The sequence below is a fragment of the Colossoma macropomum genome, unplaced genomic scaffold (assembly GCF_904425465.1).
Source record: "Colossoma macropomum unplaced genomic scaffold, Colossoma_macropomum, whole genome shotgun sequence".
In the NCBI taxonomy this organism is placed as follows: Eukaryota; Metazoa; Chordata; class Actinopteri; order Characiformes; family Serrasalmidae; genus Colossoma; species Colossoma macropomum.
The window spans coordinates 22,971,588-22,989,940 of NW_023494792.1; the positions used below are offsets into that span (position 1 = coordinate 22,971,588).

Below are 18,353 nucleotides of genomic sequence, written 5' to 3' on the forward strand. Positions count from 1 at the left end.
TTTTTCCACGCCTGGTCACAGATTGATCTGTTCTTTGGAAGATTTCATCTTTTACAGGGCTGTGAACGGGTAGAAGCCATATAGCCCCCAGTTCTTCCTGTGGTGAACTGCAGTGATGACTGTGTGCATCATATAAACATTACATAGTGCTTTCCTTTTAAAGCAACACTTAAATGATGCATCAGTGTTGTTCTATAATCAACATAAACGGCTGACACAGTATATAAATAAACTAGAAAATACAGGTTTGTATTTTGTTATGTACCTTTCCTGACTAGCTGTACACAGTCTGGGAGCAGCACAGCACCACCACCAGAAGAGCAGTGCTTCCTGGAGCAGTGGGGGGTGAAGTGCCTTTCCCAAGGGCACAACCAGGTATACTCAGTCCATCTTGGATTTTGAACCCACAACCGTCTGGTTGCTAGCTCACCTCTCCTACTGCTATCATGCCCACCCTGATTAGTTTTTTCAGAATTGTTTGTAATCATATTACCTGCCTTCAGAAAACCACTCTCAGCATATGAATCCAAGATGTTCAGCAGTAGATGCTGTAGGCTGATCTGACTGAGTAGGCTGGGAGAAGGGTCAGGTGGGTTTGTGTTAATTGCCTGTGTAGGCTGTGAGTGTTAAATGTGTTTTCTCTGTAGCAGCAGATCAGAGTATCCTTACATAAGCCCCCCTCTCGCTCTCTCCCACCTGATCAGGAAAGTGTGAGCTGCACACATCATGACTTAGGGCCTCTCCAGCCCACAGGCTCTCTGCGTACGGGTGGAATGAAGCCGTGCCGCGTGGGAGACGGCGTTTTTCAGACCAGTAAATGTTTGACTGATGAGCATATGGAGCCATTTAGGCTTCGGAAACGTCTCGGCCGTTAGTCACGGAGGAAGCCATCCCGTCCGAGGGGAAAAGGCGTTGGATGGAGAGAGAGAGCGAGCTCGATGAGCGCCGTTTATTTCCCTTTCCTTCCTATCTACTGCGAGGCTAATCAAGCTGCAGTGAGAGCGATAGAGTTCCTCTCCCTTCCCGCTGAGTCTCAATGGGCCTCTGTCATGCCCATTAGAAAGCGAGAGAGAGAGAGGGAGGGTGAGGGATCAGCAAAATATGAGAGAGAAAGGGAGAGAGATGGATGAGCACAAGAGGGAACATTGATGTGATTCACATTCAGAAGAAGACACCCCTAGCGATTTGAAGTAAAATTGAAAGAGAGAGGGAGGGATGGGGAGTGAGGTGGGACTTCCTGACACTGTGATGGATGTGTGTGTGTCCAGTGTATGTATGCAGGGTGGGTAGAGCTCCAGAAGCTAATAGAAAATCCAGAGCAGGCCACAGCTTGCCTCGCGTCCTGCTCCACTGCTACTCCTGAGCAGCACTCCATGTCAATAAACCTTCATGCCTCAATCACTTAAACTCTAATGGCCTGTTTGCACTGAGTGATGAAGCAAAATACACATCAAGTTTTGCAAATGAACACACTTATTTTAGTGCAGTCTTTCAGTTCGAGCCCAAAAATCAGGTTGACCAATCTGAGCTCCGTTGTCATGGTTGCAGTACAAGAAAATGTGCATCACCATGGTGGCAAAACAGCTCATTTTGCTTGTGGCAGAGCACTAAAGCTTATATGACAAGCAACACATTGACAATAAAAATGCAGTGGTTAGAGAAAATATATATCTACTATAGCTGAAAATCTGGGGAATCGTCACCACTACTTGGGGAATCCATTTCTTCTTCCTCTTCAGTCTCCTTCCCAAGTTCTCAGAGTGTTTTAGATAAAGTGCATAACACTTGATGTGAAGGTTTTGCTATGTTAAACAAGTCATGTTAAGCTATTTTTTATTGTCAGATGCTGCTGCATCAAGCCAGATGTTTGAAAAGACATGGTTTACCATCAAAGCCATTTCAGAGGGTAAAGTGGGAGGAAAAAACTGTACCAGTGATGTTATTGGACATGTTTTAAACACAGAGAGAGGGCTCTGCCCCAAGAATCACTGCAGCTGCATGACATGCGTGATCTGTACACTCTTAGTCACCAGCTCAACCCCTTCAAACTCTCAAAGAGAAATAATCTGTCCACTAACCTGTTTCCTTCCAACTCACATACTGAAACAGTCTGTTCAACCGAAAATACAGAATTAGCCACAGCAGTATATATTTTTGATATGACAGAGTCTAGCGAAGCATTTACGTTTTCAGAATTGGTAATGGTAGAATATAAAACATTCAATTTGAAATGACCTTGAAACCAAATATTTAATCACAATTCGCTCAGGAGGTGACAAAGAGAAGACAGCACAAACAGCGAGCCAGGCTGCAGTGCAAGGGGAAAACACAGACTTGAGTCTAGAAAATCAGCGTATAAATGAAATAGTAATTTACCTCAGGTAGCTTTGCCGAGTTGAGACAAACATTTTGCAGTGTTATCAAGCGAGTACTTTTTCTGGTTGTCTGGTTTGTCAGCAACGCTAACTCAGTTACTGTTAACTAAGAGTTCCAGCCAGACTGCCTTGTCTTGGCTCTGGTTTTTCACTTTTAGTGATGATTTTGTCGGTAGTGGTCACAGAAAGAGCCAACTCCAGTCTCGATTTGATCCAGACTTTGCATCCTAATTGAAATAGTCTAGTTTAGTGTTTTGAACACACTTAAGGTCATTTCATCTGATGCTGTGTTTTTGCTGAAGTTCGTTATTTATAGCAGCTGACCACTCGTTACCTGTTTTCACAGTCTTTCAGCAGTGCGTGATGAAGACATTTTATTACCGTGCATTCTTCAGCAACACTAGTTGGCATGTTGACTGACTCATAGTAAAGGATTTTAGCAGGAAGCATCACTCCTTACCAAAAGTAGCAGTGCTTAACTCGCAGTAGGAGAGGGGGCATGGCCATGCCGGGCAGTGCCGATATAGCCATGCTGAAACAATGCAGATGAACTTTGGGAGATGAGGGAATCAGGCTTTCTAGATTCTGAATTAAAACTGTTTAGTATTTCTGGTGCTACACCGCAAGTGCCATGAATTTTATTCTGAGTGTTTGTTTAGAGGGCTACAAAATGGATGAAGACTGACAGCATGACTGGTCTCATTTAAATGGGTATGAATAGGCCTTGAGTGCCCACACTTCGTGATGTATTCTGAGCATTTCATGGATATAATCAGTATTTAAAGAACCACCTGCATGTTTCATTAACAGATTTAATAGGGACCAAGTGGCATGCCTGTCTAAGGTTTCTCCCTATTGCTGGAGGATTAGGAATTTTAATTTGTGGAAGACCAGAAGACCAGTAGTCAGTGAGAGCCAAATTGACCCTTTTCAATTGAATGTAGTGATGAACATTGGCTGAAATGATAAGCAATATATTCACAGTTTTGATTACATTTCAAGTGTTGACCCTTTTTGCTGGTTAATTGTGTGTCTGTTACATCTTATCAGGCCTTATCAAGAAAAATGAAATATTGTGATTATGTATGAAGAAGATGTTTTATATTTTAATATGATATATTATTTTTGCCATATTGCCAATCCGTAGTTACCAGGCCAGCATAATAGGCATGAAAAACCTTAACAATGTTTTATTACACATGGTTAGACCCTTAAAGTGACATGGTTAACCATCGGCCCCTTCCCTTATTTTGATCAGAATTGTTTACATTTGTTGAACTGTGGGAATCAAAACAGTCTCAGAAACTCGTCAGGAACTGTGATCGGTCAAAATGCTCACAGCACACAGTAAAACGTTTGTGACTGGTTAGAACACTTGTTTGTATACTGCAGCTGTTCGCAGTATCCGTATACCAAAGTCCTGTATTGCGATCAATAAACCATAGATTATACCCTAGTAGGTACTGTGTAATTTATAGTAGTTACTGATTAATACATAGTAACTACTGAATAGAAGTCTCAAAGTCTCAAAATTTATAACTGAATAGTGGTCCTGCAGTTTAAGGGGGCCAAGTCCCACCTACACATCTTTCTAGCAGAGCTCATCCTCTCTAGCAGCCGGCCACAGCGCAGCACCAGGGAGGCTCCAGGGCATGAGGAGCACTCTTAAAAAGGACATATGAAAGAGAGCAGGGAGTAAACAGTCTCTAAACACTTAGAGCTGAGAAACCAAGACCTTATATAGCATTATTCCTCTCTGTGGGCCCTCTCTCTCTCTCTCTCTCTCTCTCTCTCTCTCTCTCTCTCTCTCTCTCTCTCGCACTCTCTCTCTCTCGCACTCTCTCTCTTTCTGCACGTGTATGTAGGGGTGTCAGCTGTGCCATACAGAATGAGTGGAAGACGCTCGTCTCAGATTGAGGTCAAAGCAGCGGTTAACCTCAGCACCATCAGCACCATGACTCATCAGTTTTAATGGAAATATGACTCATGAGATGTGAGACTAGAAAAGGAACAAGCTGCATGTCCGACACTGGCCGGCTCTGCTTCGGGTCGCAGTTATGCAGGGAGGGCTTTTAGGTGCATGATGAAGTTATTAGGATTTACTCATGCTGGACTCTCTTCTAGCACAGTTTTGAAGAATGTGAAGCTGTGCCGTGTCAAAGCCCCACAGGCTCTTCTCTCAGCCAATACGTTTCTGTCTCCAGTCCATGTGAGGACACGGACAAGAATCTGGCACAAAAGCTAGTGTTTTCGCTCTCGCACTCCCTCTCTTCTCTCTACCAACAGCTCCTTACACCTCTTTCTCACTCTCCCTCTTTCCAGCAGCGAGGAGCAGTGTGTCCGAGGCTTTCCTCCCCCAGTATCTCGTGCTCTGTACAGATCTTCAGTGCTAATCCTGCCCCAGGTGAGTGTGTATTCTCCTCAGATGAATTGTGAAATTAGAGTGCTCTGCTTCTGCTGGCTGTTCCCTCAATTTCAGGCTGTTGGCAGTCAGGGCTGCACAATATATATTTGCCTTTACAAGTGTTTTCTCACCAATTTTAGTCTTGGCCAACTTCCATTCTCTAGTTAGATGCCCCTATTAGACAATGCTACCAGGCAAGAAGGGTGAAAGCCAGCGTGTGCCTTCTCCAAGAAGAACGAAGCTAGCTTCTGCATCTTTTTAAACTTGGAACATAAGCTGCTAACTCTGTTATGTCATCTAAGGCTGTTTTCACAGTAGTTCATTTTTAAAAGTCTGCACCAGAGTTTGGGCTATATCTTTTTTTTATCTGGTTCAGTTGGTTTCGCACTGCAAAGGGTAAAGTGCACCAAATTACACATGTGGGTGTTGGTCAGAAATTTTGCAGGAATACAAGCGCACTCTTACTCTCACATTTGCCTCCATTAAAATTGGAGCATAGAAAATAGAGATGTAAAAAGTCACATGCATCACTGTCAAAGCACTTATGATAAACATTACTCGATATTCGCTTCTTTAAGATTGGTTTGTCAGTTTGAATTTAGCCACTGAAGCTTGGCAAAATATGTGTTCCACAATCCATGTGCTTAAATCAAATATCTCTGCTGTTATTTTATTGCTTGTCTGCCGTTATTAGTAGTAACTGCAAGAAAGATATGAGTGTTTGTCAACAGTCAGATTTTAGGACAGGCAGGAATATGTGGCCAGTACAGCGCTGACATGCTGCTGGTGCGGACCATTGTAAAAATATGTTCCCATCAGCAGTGGGCTGATCCAGGGTTCACTTGGTACCTGGCTGAGACCCATGATTTTTGCCGGACCACGTTTCAGTTGTTTGGTGTGGACCTGACAGGTGTGAACACCCGCCCTCAAAATGGTCTAGACTAAAGAAAAAATAGGTCTTCACCAAACAAAGTAGGTGTGAAATTGCCCTAACAGACACCCATGTTGGCTAGCATTGCGCTGAGTGATGGATGGTAGAGGGACGGTAAGATCTTGGACTGTGGCATAGCTGGGGGTCAATCTTGTCGTCTCTCAACACTTGGGATGGAACTGGCAATCTCCCAATAAAGAGGTGAATACTTACACAGCAGTGCTATTCATGAGCCCTCAAAATGTTCAGTTTATAAGAAAAATAAAAAACAGTCTTAACTGTAATGTACAGTCAAATGCAAAAGTTTGTGCTCCCCTGGCTTGTTTTTTTAACAACTAAAAATGACCACATCCACTAAAGGGAACACACCTATGTACATTTTAATGAACAATTACTGTTTGTTTGCTGAATTTAACATATGGGGATAAAAAAAAAAACCATAAAATATGGCCTGTGTAAAAGTTGTGGCACATTTCTGTTTTATTTTTTCCAATATGCTAGACTCAGCATCTAAACAGAAATCAAAAAAAAAGAAAGAAAATTTGCAGAAAAATGTAATATTTAAGTTTATTCTCTGTAGAGGATGTGTTAACTTATTTTCACTTAGAAAATCAACAAAACATGTAACTTGCCCAGGGGTGTTAAAACTTTTGCATATGATCATATGTTTTTAAGTGTTTTTTTTCCTCCAAGAAATTTACCACCATTCTGACCATTTCACATAATGTTAATGGCAGCTGGCATTCTCAAATGTTTTTTTTTTTTTTTAAAAAAAACTTTCATACGACAGTGTTGGAATGTGACACATACACAGTATGCTGTAGCAAATCACAAAGTTGTTTGTGGTTTGTGTGCTGTGAGCATCCCGACCAACCTCAGATGATTGAGGAGTGTTTGTTGTTTGGATGAATCAAACAGTTCATCAATCAAATCATTTTAGTCAGAACAGTGCAGCCAAATGTCCCATCAGAGGTTCATCGTTGTGTTTTTAATATACTGAGGCATTACTCAGCTGCTGTATGCAGCAATAATCACAGTATTTTGTCTGTATCATACTGCTCTGCATGTGTATGAGAGCAGGAAGTTCTCAGCAGAGTTCAGGTTTGTCTGTGGGAGGCTGAGAAAATGACGTGGGAAATTTGTCTGAATGCCGGAAACACAGCCAAACACAAACAAACACAACATATATTTAGGAATGTAGAGCAGCCTTGGGTGTGGAAGTGCCTTAGAGCTGCTCGGGATATGAGAGCTTAAGTCCATCTCCCACAGCAGGACAGCTGTGGACACGGACAGACAGGACACAGACCTGGTTTGTGGTTTAGTCAGAACTTTTGTTTGTCTGACCATCTGCTGAGAATAAAGCATTATGAATCATTGCTCTTTTTTATTTGTTTTTGGACAGAATTTGATGGCTTTATGGCAACTTGCATTTTAGGCCTGTCATGATTACCTGATTTAAAAGAAACTAATCAGTTAAAATTACATTTTCAGTGAATTGGTGGTGTTTAGTTGGCAATATGCATGACATTAATGCATATCGTTCTGTTTCTATCTATCCTAAAGGCAAAGACAACTTTCACAGCTTTTAATGGAAGTCAAATATTAGGAGTCATTTTGGAACATTTCTTTTGCTCCACTCATCATGAAGTTTATCACATTGTAAAGGCCAGCTGGTGTTTTTAGATTCTTTATAAAATCATGATAAAAATGACAAAAATGCAGATAAAATATTTGTAAGTGATTATTTTAAATTCTCTAACTGGCGACTCTTACAGTAAGAACAGTAACAGACATATTTTTGCCACATGGTGCTTTAATTATTTGACAAAATGTTTCAACATTTCCTTCAATAAAGTCGCTCAAGTATTTTGAAAACTTTGAAAGGCCAAGGATGTTTTCCTTTTTTATTATTTAGCCCTTTTTTAAAACTCTGCTTACTGGATTAATCGTCACAATAATTATGAGATTAATTTTTTCAGGAATGTAATCAACAGTGATGGCCCTGATGCATTTATTACGGACTGTTTTTCAGATTGTTGGACTATGGAGGAAAAATTCAAAGCCAGACTAATTTTTATTGATCTGTACTGTTAATGCATGGATACCTGCACCCCCCACACCCTTTCTCTCTCTCTCTCTCTCTCTCTCTCTCTCTCTCTCTCTCTCTCTCTCTCCTCTCTCTCTCTCTTTCTCTCTCTCTCTCTCTCTCTCTCCCCCCCTCCCCCCACCACTTTCCCACCACTTGCTGTGTACAGATGCCTACATTTATCTGGAACAGTTTAGGGGAGAATTTCACTTTGTGACATAATTGGGCTGGATGCTGATTTGATGATAAGTGAGGTCATTATGGTGAAATTGCTCAGCAAACTCTGGAATGCAGCACAGACATTTATTTTCTTAAAAGCCACATCCTGCTAACATACACACACACAACCCACACAAAACCATGAGACCGAATAGGAGACAGAATTACACATACGCATATGGCCCACACATGAATGGCAGACTGATTAATTAGTCACCCAACCCGAGAGAGAAAGAGAGTGAGGATTCCCATCCATTTTACTGTGATTGATTCAGCAGTTCCTCCTCCCCCTCTCTCTCACACACACACTCTCACACACTCTCACACACACACACACACAGCATTTTCTAGTGCTGTTGTCCTTTTTTCACTCGCCAGTACTGGAAATGCACTGATGAAGAATCCCTAATGCCCAATAGCTTGATCTTGTGAACCTTTCATACTCACCAGATGTGTGTTCTTGTATTATTAGGCCTCGAGGGCTCTGGTGCACTTGTAAAGCTCCTCGGGGCACATCAAGAGCACCTCTGTAGTCTAATGGAGAGCAGCTCACATCTCCTTCTGTGTACTAGCTGGCCTGCTGTACATGAATTATACAGCATGGCAGTGAATATGAATGATCTGTATTGTTGGAGTATTTGTATTCTGAACTTGGCTGAGTTGTTCAGTCCCGCTGGTCTGTGAGTGACCCTGAGAACTGCACCTGCTCCCTTGAAAAAAACACACACATGGAGCAAGGACATTGTCTGGCAGTTCATGATTTAGAATTTTTAAAAATCGTCTTTATTCCTAGCAGGGACAGGGAGCAGTCTTGCTGTTTCAAGGCTGCTGTGCTGAAGTGAAGGGCTGAGACAGACAGAGGTGCTGAACTCCGCTGGAGCAGTGTGGGGTTAACTAATGTGTCTTTGCTCCAGGGCAGGCAGCAAATGCGATAAGATGAAGGGCAGATAGGAGAAACTGCTCTCACACATTAAGCTCAAGCTAAATTGTTAGACGAAAGTTCAGTGAAGATCCTTGAGTACTCTAGCAAAAGTCTTAATACTGACTCTAAATCAACTAGGTATCACCACTGTCCTACACAGCAATCCTGTGTGCAGCAGGTGCATGTCATGTCTGGTGCTGAGTATGTACGCAATACATAGAATTTTCATATTCACTTTATGGGAAAAGATATGTGGTCAACTGGCCGTCACACCTTCATGAACTTGTTGGACATAACATTACAAAATTACAGGCTTTCTGTCTGTCTGTCTTTCACAAACTGATTTATGACGAAGGTGGCATCTTATGACAGTGCCACATTTAAAGTTTCTGAGCTCTTTTGAACAACTCATTCTCCTGTCAGTGTTTATGCAGACTGCATGGCTTTGTGCTTGATTTTATACACTTGTTAGCAATAGGTGTTGCAGAAACACCTGAAGGCAATATAGTGTATCATGCTAACCTTATCTTGACTTGTCTGTTGTTTTCAGTGATGGTTTTTTGCAGCTGAGCTTTATTTTGAAACAAGCTGCTTATCTACGAATGTTTAATTGAGAAAATATCCTGTTGTTCCATTTGGATGAGATTAGTAGCTATTGGAAGTGCTGGGAAAAGCATATTCATTTGCAGAATTATCTTGACCACAAGATACTGTGATACTATTGTCACATATCTATCACATCTGTCCATATACAGGTGTTTAAAAAAAGTTTGAACACCGCTGGTGAACGTACATGTTTTATTGATTTTTTTTTTTTTAAAGTCTCTCTACAGAGAATACACCTAAATGTGTTTTTAATGCACAATTTTTATTTATTTGCTGAGTTTAACACAGAAACAATTAAACGTAAAATGTGCTCTGTGCCATAACTTTTGCACAGGCCACATTTTATGTGTATTTTTTCCCAATATGTTAAATTCAGCAAATAAACAGTAACTTTGCATTAAAATGTGTAGAAATCTGTTTCTCTGTTGAGAATATGTTCATTTATTTTCACTTACAAAATCAACAAAAGATGTAATTAGCTTGTAATTTGACCAGGGCTGCCCAAACGTCTGCATGTGCCTGTATACACTCCTGGGCAAAAAATTGGGCCAAGCCCAAAATATAATGGTTTTTACTGATGGTTTTAGGCTGGTTGGGATGGTTTCAGAATCCAAATTTTAACCCAATAGAGAATATTTGGGCTTACATTAAACACAAACTAGCTTGGCAATGTTTTTCAACTATTTAAAGCCATCAGTGCTGAGTGGAACAATATTGACTGTTCTTTTTGTAAAAGGTTGTCTGCAAATTTACCCACAAGACTTCAACATTTAAAGAAATCGTAGAGAAAAAGTATGCCCATACTGAGTTACTTTACCTTTATAGTAATGATCTGTGGTTAAGACAATTAAAAGCTTAATGTTTTACCATTTTGTGAAGTATTACAGGCTGTTTTTTATTACTATTTGCACGGGAATGTATAAGCTAGGCTCGAGTTGCACAGTAAGTCTTTTGTTACTTGTTGTCATGATATTGGCTTTAGTTTATTTATCTATGTAATTTTTGTTGAAAAGTGTGTTTTTTAAAAAAACTATTCTGTGATCTTCCTGACCAGTCACACTTTCAGATACATTATTCATGTAATCCAAGATAAGTGAAATATTGCTCTGTGCACATCCATGTTTTTAATTCAAGTCAAAACAGGCATTAAGTACAACAGGAAAAAAATCAGGAAACAGGTATTTTAACTGAAAATTACTAAATACAGTATCAAATTTTCAGTTTTTACTGTGTCCACTCTTTGTTACAGTTTCCATTCTTTTTAGAAGACATGCTTTCAGTTTTTCAAAGAAACCTGAAGGGATATTTTTCCACACCTCCAAAGTTCAGTCTTAGATGCTGGTTGCGTTTTCAGTTTCTCACAATCCAAGTAATCCTAAACACATTCAGTGATGCTGAAGTCCTCTTACAGTGAATGGGCAGAAACAGTGGAGCTTAATTTTCTCCTATCTCTGAAAGGAGATAAAAGTGATGGTTTTGGTGGTCCACCAGGTTTTGGAATCATCAGATGTGGGTGCATGTGTTTCAGTATGAGGGTACTTAGCCTTTGCTCTTCTGGGCGTTTAAAAGGCATTAGTTGCTGGAGCTGTTGCTGTGGGAGTGAGTGTGGGGCCTCTACGAAGCAGGATAGAGTTACAGCAGAGCGTCTACTCTCTGAAACGGGGATAAAGAATGGAATTGGACTGAGAATGGGAGCTGTGCATGCTGAAGTCTGATCTGATGGCAAAATTGATGTGCAGGGAGGGTGGGTGAAGAAAGGAAAAGCATTTGAAGTATGAGTGAGCAACATGATGCTATGTTATTGTGATAAATTATGTCACAGTCTGTTTTTTTGGGTCTGTCATGGGTATTGTCAGTACCTCGAGAACACTGAACAACTGCTTGTCGTACTTATAAAAAGCTTTTAAAGAACAACATCCTGTGTACAGTAACTGCGTAAACTGCATAGTAACGAATAGCTTAGCGAATGTCTGCCAATTTTTCCTTGTCCAGTTGTTTAAATTTTAGGCCTACAAAAACAATAAATAAGTAATTTACCCTCTGAAGGGGTTCTTTTAAGATGCCACTACTCCACAACTTCATAGATTTTAAATGATTAAAAGAAAGCTGTAAAAGAAATTAATTATTCTTAGCTGTATGGAGCTGTATAATGCATTGATTTAATTGTAATTTCATTAAGAATGAAGTTATAATAAAACAAACATCCAGAATTGGAGGCAGATAACTTAAACAGTTCTTTATGGTGATGCAAGTTTGTTGTAACAGTGGCCATTACTGTTTCACAGATTTTAGGTACTGCAATGGGAGTGAGAATAGTAGTCAAGTCTAAAGTATTACAGGTTAGTTAGTTAAGAATAGAGTAGTTTCTGAGCTCTATATGTGTGAGTATACGTATATGTATTTGGCTGTATAACAGAGTGGTTAAGTCACTCACTCCGGCTCACAGGAGAACACCATTGCTCTTTAGACTTTACTCCCAATGTTACATTCTTGCCAATGCAGTTATGTCAGTTTTCAGTGTGTGTGTGTGTAATGTGTGTGTAAGGTGTGTGTATGGTTGTTTGTGCGTATGGTTGTGTGTGCGTGTGTGTGCGAGACGTTATCTGATCTGTTCTGTCATTGTATTCGTCATGGACATTCGTCATAAATAAATACGATTAACATAAAATTACACAGAGGCCTCAACAACAAAATACCAAATTTGCAGTATTTAGTGTGTTCATATTTTGCCTTTATTACTGCTTCCATTCTTTTCGTGAGTCTTGCTTTCAGTTTTTTTAAACAAAATCTGCAGGGATTTTTTTTCACACCTCCAAAGTTCATTTCCTACTTCTCACAATCCAGTTATTCCCAAACTCCTTCAGTTATGTTGAGGCCTGGACTCTGGGGTGGTCAGTCCGAACACTGGAAGACTCAGGCTTGTGGAGATGTTTGACTGAGTTACCAACACAAGACCTTTCTGTCTCATTGTTGACAGTGATGAGGCCACATGGAATGTAAGCACTAGCAGAGAAGAATCCGGAACACATTGTATCCTGTAAACAGGTTACTGTGGGATGGAGCCACTTAAGACTCCTTCTGCGAGTGTATGAGTGTGTGTGCTCGCACAAGTTACTGAGATATTGAGCGACTGACTGGCGGCCAAAAGATCTGTCTGCTCTCTCTCTCAGTAATGTATGATTGATGCTGTGCGTATAGCAGATGATGCTTTAGAGCGGACTGCCTTTAGGCCGTTTATCATTCTGTCTAGGAGCCCTCGGCCTGCTCTGTGTCTGAGCTACTCATCAGACGCAGGCCTGCTGATGAGAGCAGACAAGCTAATCACTTTGTGTGTGTGTGAGAGAACCAATGTGTGTGTGTGTGCGCGTGTCTGAAGAGAGTCAAGTTTCTTCTATGATTTTTCCCAGAATAAATTGCATGTGATTTTTTTGTATTAGGCTCTGAAAGAAGTCTGTAGTGAGCTGGGAGAGAGTGAGTTTTTATGTGTTAGTAGGAGTAGTGCATAGAGGAATGTACGTGCATGTGTATGTTTGTAGGTGGTTGTGTCCTCCTGGTCGGTTCATGTGTTCTAGCTCAGCAGTTGCAGCAGCATTAGGCTCTGAGCTATCATAATATTTACTGAGTGCAGCTACTCTTACCAGCTCACTGAGCACGCTCTGATCACCGGCTGCCTGGAGGCCAGTGTGTTCAGTGTAATCCTTTACCTTTTGTTCATCTGAAGATCTTCTGCTGTTCTGTACTAGGGATGCGCTGAAATTTTAGCCAGTGAAAAATTGAAGCCTAGAAAGCAAGCCATTATAGTTTTCACTTTTTTTTTTAAGTAGGTCTAAAGCATGGCCAGGAATGAATCAGTTTGCCACAGCACCAACCTGTGACAACTCAGTGCCTCAACTCTTGTTAGTTAACAACAAAGTCAAAAACTGAATTTTGAGAGCACAGGGGATTCACATTCACACTTTTTTGTATTGTTTTCAGTGGAAGAAACACATTTTTGACATGTTTTTGTGTGTGGAGGGCTTGCACTTCAGGAGAACCAAGTTAAAAAAGCTGTCAAGTAGCGCATGCCACAAGTATTTTTCTGTTCTAACCAATCAAATCAGTCGCTGAGTACTATGAACTGTAGCATTTCACGGATTGAATAAAGGGCAACATTAGTAAAAAAAATAGTTCGTTTTTTTTTTTTTTAGTTTGGCTTGTTTTTACTAGCAGTACCGTACTTGCTTATTAAGAGTAGATCACTTTCTAAAAGTGCCACAACTTTATATCTGTACATATCAAAACGATAGCTAGCTAGCATGGCTGATTGACAGTTACAATGCTACTGTCGCTTAGCAACAGGAAGACTTGCATACAGAAGCTGCACTGCAGCTAAATAGTTAATAATAGTTAGTGTTAGGCTCAGCATAGATTTACACATATTTAAATTGTGCTTTTATAACATTTATGTATAATTTAAGGGGTTGAAAATTGAGATATGAAGTTTAAATGAGGCAGTTCATGTTTTGTGTTGTTTGTTGTTCTGTTGCACTGTTTAAGTTCAATAGTTTGGACAAGAGTGTGCTACTTTGTGATTTTTATTGTTTTTAAATAAACTTTATATTTATCTGAGACAAACCAATCTGTGTTAGATATAAGTAGAGCTCTGTGGAAAGGAGACAATTTTAACACCTTAAACATCGAAAACAGAGTTGAATCTAGACCTCAAAATCAAAAATCAAGCCTAAAAATATGTGTAATACTTAATGTAAAATGAGCTAAAAAATTGATTATTTTAATATTTTTTATTTGTTGTATTCTATAAACAGTCCTAATCTGGTCTTAGTCTTACCTCTAATGGTCTCGACTGCGACACTCCTATCCTGTATCATGTTACCACACTGCTGGCCCTGCTGCTACTTTTGCTGCCACATTGCTGCCCCGCTGACTTGACCAGTGTAGCCTCACAGGCCTGTTGTTGCAGCTGTGCTTGGTGATGCAGTGAACCAGCGAGAAAGAGATCAAACGAGCGGCTGCCTCTTAGAGCCTTCACACTCGCACATCAGCAGCTTCAGCCTGGCTGTCTGGATCTCCAGAGATTTCTGACACCTGCTGATCTGAGTGAGAAGACGATGTCCAAAGGGCCGCACCCTCTCTTTCACAGCACAGCTTACTGTGGAATCTGAGAAAGCAGCTTTTATTCTGCTGCTTTCCACACCTGGGTTTGTCTTTAGGGGTTTTGGTTGGGAAAATAGGATGTTTTTATTTCTTCCGCTCTCTCTTATTTTCAGTGGTCTCCATTTTTTCACAGAGTCCTCCATGCACACACCTCTTTTTCCTGTTAGAGCCCGTTTCCTAGCAACGGCCCTAGAGTCTGTACTGAAGAGATCCTCTGCAAAATGAAAAAGTGCAGCTCCTCTCGAGGGCAGATCTGATCAGTGTGGGTGAGGGAGATGGAGCGAGACAGAGAGGGTGCTGAGCTGGGGGATTGGGTGAGATGTGTTAGAATGATTGGGCTGCTGATGGCTCTGTCCTGGAGCGCCGTTTACACGTATATGTCCAGTCTTGCCTTCTCTGATCAACTAGACAAGAGAGAGAGACAGACAGACAGACAGACAGACAGACAGACAGACAGAGAGACAGACAGACAGACAGACAACCTCATTCTGCAGTGGAATTATTGAAGAGCTATATGTGTGTTCGTTCCATTTCAGCTCTGGCACTTTGGAAATTACATTTGAGTCAATGAAAGTGTGCCAAGTGAAATGGTTGGCTGACTTTTAAAAATTTTTTGGGAGCACTCATTTTCTCATACCAGAAGTTTGACTAATAAATTCCTGCCCTGTTTACAATGTATTCACTGATGAGAGATGCGGCTCAGTCCTGGCCAGCAGTCTGTGTGTGTGAGCGTGTTGGCACACTAAGGCACTTTTTTGTCCCAGTTACTCAAAGCATAAGTCATTTCTAGCACTGCTACATTTAGATCTGTACAAAGGAATTACTGCTCATTTGGTCTCTGTTTTCGGATAGTGTTACTGAAAGGATGAAACTAGAGATGCACCGATATAGAAATTGCAGCCTGACGTTGATATATTTCATGCACATATCTGCTGATGCCAACAGTGATACATTAGCCTTTATAAAATGTTGAAATTTCAACTTAGGATTGAAACTTAGCATTGGGCAATAAGACAGTATACATCATTATCGTGATAATGTCACAAACCAATATCACATGCTTTTGTGAACATAGCATGGATATCATCAGTACTCGTAGAACACTGACCAACTGCTTGTTTCACTACAAAGAGAGCAACATGAGTCCTGCTTAACTGGATTTAGTGCCAAATTTTGTATAGAAATCAGTGTGTTCACAGTTTTTAAAAGTACTTTTACAGTGTAGCACTACTGCTTCTTCTTTCTCTGTTACAACTGAGAACAAGTTTTATTATTCAAAATTAAGGGAAATTGGTAGGTTTTCATGCCAGCTGAGTAACATAACAGAGACTGCCTCAGATGAGATAATGAGCTTAAGCTACAGCTAACAGGTAAAACACTGGATGCTGATGGAAACTTGTTGTCTTCTGCACGTGTTTTTTCCTCTTCAGTGGAAGATGGGCCAACATATAAGTTTGTCAGAGTAATATATTTGACCAGTTTCTGTATCTAGCTTATATCAGTCTAGCCTATTTAGCGATAAAAGCCACTCTATCTCTGCCTTCTCAGTCACATCCCTAACAGTGTGTCCTTGGTAATGCACTGTGTTTAGGCACTGGGTTTTTGCAGTACAAAGTATAACATGACATACTTTTTTCAAAATGAAAACAATTCTCACAAAAACGTTCACATTTTGCAGTCCTGTTAAATCGTAGAAGTGGTGTTTGACTGAATTGGTAGTCTCTATATTTTTTTCTGTTTTCCTGTGATAAAAAGCAAAGAGTACCCAAATAGTGATTTCACCATTGAAGTGCTGAGGCCTCGAGTTAACCGAATACTCGAGTACTATCAGTCAATACCCTGTTTCAAATCAGTCATATCTAAACATCTATTCGATGCCAATACATTTTATTTTAAGCAAATCTCTGCTAATGCCAATATGATTCTGATCTCATCATGCATCCCTAGATGAAACCCCAAATGCCACATTCTGAGCCTTTAAAGCATTAAAATGACGCTAAATAATGCAGGAGTTTGACAGCTGGACCAGTGACTAAGCTGCCAAAGTCTCCATTGCCTTCTACAGCCCAATTTACATTCATAAATGAACCAGAGAAAGAGAGAGAGAGAGAGAGAGAGAATAGGCTGAAGAATACCAAAGGAGGTGTTATGAGAAAGATGAGGAAGCTTATGCAACTCTCACGTGTGGATGCCACCGATCATTGTGCAGGGATGCCTGTGTGTGTGTGTGTGTGTGTGTGTGTGTGTGTGTGTGTGTGTGTGTGTGTGTGTGTGTGTGTGCGCGCTGCTCTCGTTTTCATTCATACCCGGAGGAAAGCGGCTTTGATCTCTAATTCACTAAAGGAATCTATTGAGTCCACAGTGAGAGAGAAAAATTAGCAAAGCTCATTTGTTCTCTGGGCATGAAGCAGAGCGTAGAAGTCTAGTTCTAAGTTTGAACAAGTTGGTAATTGTGCTACTCAGCTATTCAATAGCAGTTCTCCATTGTGCTGATGCTGCTAGTCGTTCTACTGTAGCAACCTGCTGCCCAGCCAACGAATAAGTCCACGTTTCTTGAGTAGCAACTGTTGCCAAGTTGGACAAGCTTTACAGGATGCTGGCAAAAATCTCATTCAGTCTAATGAGAAATTAAGTGATCTTTGTTTAGCGTTTTATGTAATAATGAGTTTTCAGTTTAAAATGCTATGTTCAGAGTTGAACTATGTTGTAGCTGATTGAGACTAGGTTGGTTGGTGAAGACAGTGATGAGTTTGCCAACATGCTAATATTAGAGTGTTTACACAACAAAATTGTGTGCTACAGTTTCTCATAAGAATTTCAGCGTTCCTTAGACCTCACAACAGTCACTACAAAAGGATGCATTTATGGGCGGAGCACTGATTGGTCAATTCACTTAAAGTCCAGAATTCCCACAGGCTAAAGTTATAATGAGCTTAGTGAGAAAAAGATGATTATGTATGATTTAAAGAGTTAAGACTGATTAAGCACTGCTGCTGTACCTCTCCTATTCTCTCTTTGTCTAGTCCATCTTTCCTCTCAGGTTACCTTGGAGATCTTTACATTGTGAAAACTTTTCATGAGAATGAATTATGCAGCTCCTTGATCTCATTTTGTTTATGCTCTCTGAGTGCTTTCAGACTCTTTGTGTTGAGTTAATTGTCCCATGGAGAGATGCATTATGATGAAAAATTAGTTAATTCAACACTCCCATTACAGTAAGTAGTGAGCAATTAGGCACAGTTGCTTTGAATCTGGTGAGTGGCTCAGTGGTTTGTCTTAATTTTCGGGAGATTGGCTCGATGTACAGTTTCTTGAGAGTGCTTGAGTTGCTGGAAGGTCTGTTGGTTGTGGAATGAGAATGGTTTACTGTAGTTTTTGGAAAGAGCATGGTCTGTTGTTTCTGAAGAGTGGCTTGGTCTGTAGCATGTAGCAAATGGATATTGCACGCTGCTGTTGTCCCAAGGCTGGCTTTCCATGGTGACATTTCATGTGACTAATTGCTCAACGCAATTTAAAAAAGATACGGAAGTTGCATATAACATATTAGATTATTCAGAAGCTAAAAAAGATCAATAGCTATTATACTTCACACAACTTTACTGCTTTGGCTACATAAGATAACTTGCGATGTGTTATCTAACGTACATTTGCATCTT

General features: G+C 40.5%; 1 protein-coding gene across 3 annotated transcripts in view; it reads left to right on the forward strand.

The window, feature by feature from the left end:
* peak1 (pseudopodium-enriched atypical kinase 1) overlaps positions 1–18,353 on the forward strand; it is a 103,158-nt gene that overhangs the window by 15,578 nt on the left and 69,227 nt on the right. For 2 of the 3 annotated variants that reach the window (XM_036576589.1, XM_036576591.1), the window contains exon 2: positions 4,698–4,779. The gene's annotated coding sequence lies outside the window, so the exon portion shown is untranslated. The remainder of the gene's footprint in view (positions 1–4,697; positions 4,780–18,353) is intronic. The other variant, XM_036576590.1, reaches the window with a different exon arrangement.